At 51.1% G+C, this 2,500-nt stretch overlaps 2 protein-coding genes across 3 annotated transcripts in view; one reads left to right on the top strand and one right to left on the bottom strand.

Moving 5' to 3' along the window:
• The window catches only part of LOC140487664 (semaphorin-4B-like), a gene marked incomplete at its 3' end in the record, with an annotated part of 95,278 nt that overhangs the window by 34,621 nt on the left and 58,157 nt on the right, over positions 1–2,500 (bottom strand). The window contains exon 4 of the mRNA XM_072586948.1: positions 403–512. The remainder of the gene's footprint in view (positions 1–402; positions 513–2,500) is intronic.
• The window catches only part of LOC140488195 (uncharacterized), a 22,899-nt gene that overhangs the window by 5,046 nt on the left and 15,353 nt on the right, over positions 1–2,500 (top strand). The window lies entirely within an intron of this gene.

Below are 2,500 nucleotides of genomic sequence, written 5' to 3'. Positions count from 1 at the left end.
GAGACAGAGAGAGACACAGAGAGAGACACAGAGAGAGAGAGAGTGGGAGACAGAGAGAGACAGAGACAGAGAGAGATAGAGACAGACAGAGAGAGACAGAGAAAGAGAGACAGAGAGGGAGAGAGAGAGAGAGACACACACACAGAGAGAGGGAGAGTGGGAGACAGAGAGAGATAGAGACAGACAGAGAGAGAGGGACAGAGACACAGAGAGAGAGAAAGAGAGAGACAGAGAGCGCGAGAGAGAGAAAGAGAGACAGAGAGAGAAAGGGACACATCTCCCTGTCAATGTCCCCCTACCCCTGAGAATCTTCAATCTCATTCCTCCAAACGCCAGACCCAACCGACTCCACCCTTCCCTCAACAGACAATCCCCTCCGTCCCCGGGATCGGCTGAGTGTACCTTCTCTGGAGTGCCCTCTGGTCTATCCTTGCTTGGATACGGGGCCCCGATTCCTTCCACGGTACTCTCGCTGCGTTCGGACTCGTGCCTTGTATTAACCTGACGGTGGACTGTGAACACGGGCGAGTCAGAAAGAGTGACTCAGAGGGACAGCGGGCTGGGCTGAGTGGTCACTTAGCAAGACATGGTACCGATGCGGTTAGAGAGCGAGGGGGACGTTTGTGAGGTGTGACAGGAGCAGTGTGAGAGGAAGTCTCACTCAGTCACCAGAAAAAAACTTGCGGTCTCGTCTGGTGGCAGACGCACTTCAGAACGAAAGGCTCAGAGCGGTTGTGGTTAGCAGACAGAGAGAGAGCAGACAGCAGTCTCGAGGTTAGGAGCTGGACCCCACTGCCTGAGATTGTGCAAGACTCAATCATAGACTGTGTCCGAAAGGGGAAGTTGCTAAGAACACCCCCCCCCACCCCTCGCAGGGAGGTTGGGACTGGATGGAAGCCGGGGGAAGGGAGCTGTCCCTTAAACACACAGGGCTAGCAGCAGGGCACAGGGCCGAAGGGACTCCTGTTGCCATTCGCAAGGGCACTAGCCACGAGGGGTGGATGATGTGGGGTTTTTGGTTGGTTTGTAGTGAGGGGAGTGTGGCTGAGGGGTGGTCCAATGCCCCATGGTCAGTCTGGTGTGCAGGAGTGAGGGGGGAACCCACCGCTCAGTAACACCGACTGCTCCACATCCCTGTTCACCAGCAGCACGCACAGTGCAGGGGCACGGCTATTCACCCAGGGAAGGCATCACACTGCCTTCCGACTCTCACACACACACGCTCACTCACACACATACATACACACACTCACACACACACACTCTCACACTCACACACACACTCACACACATACATACACACACACACTCATACACACACACTCTCACACTCACACACACGCTCACACACACACATACATACACACACACACTCACACACACACACACACACACATACATACACACACACTCTCACACTAACACACACACTCACACACACATACACACACACACTCATACACACACACTCTCACACACACACACACTCACACACATACATACACACACACTCTCACATTCACACACACACACACACACACACGCTCACACACATACATATACACACACACACACACTCTCACACTCACACACACACTCACACACATACATACACACACACTCATACACACACTCTCACACTCACACACACGCTCACACACTCATACACACACACTCACACATATACATACACACACACACTCATACACACACACTCTCACACTCACTCACACACATACATACACACACTCACACACACACTCATACACACATACTCTCACACTCACACACACACTCACACACATACATACGCACACACACTCATACACACACACTCTCACACTCACACACACTCACACACATACATACACACACACACTCATACACACACACTCTCACACACACTCACACACATACATACACACACTCACACACTCATACACACACACTCTCACACTCACACACACACTCACACACATACATACATACACACACACACTCATACACACACACTCTCACACTCACACACACACTCACACACACACTCATACACACACACTCACACTCACACTCACACACATACATACACACACACACTCACACACACACTCTCACACTCACACACACACTCACACACACACTCATACACACACACTCACACTCACACACATACATACACACACTCACACACACTCATACACACACACTCTCACACTCACACACACTCACTCACACACATACACACACACACTCATACACACACTCTCACATTCACACACACACACTCACACACACGCTCACACACACACACTCACACTCTCACTCACACACACTCTCACACTCACACACACACACCCTCACACATATGCTCACTTACACACACACACATACACACACGCATGCACACGCTCACTCACACACACACATACACACACTCACACACTCACTCACACACACACACTCTCACACTCATACACACACCCTCACTTACACACACGCT

The sequence above is a fragment of the Chiloscyllium punctatum genome, chromosome 17, assembly GCF_047496795.1.
Source record: "Chiloscyllium punctatum isolate Juve2018m chromosome 17, sChiPun1.3, whole genome shotgun sequence".
Taxonomy (NCBI): domain Eukaryota; kingdom Metazoa; phylum Chordata; class Chondrichthyes; order Orectolobiformes; family Hemiscylliidae; genus Chiloscyllium; species Chiloscyllium punctatum.
Note: the sequence above shows the minus strand (reverse complement) of the source record. Positions and strands in the feature narration are given on the sequence as shown.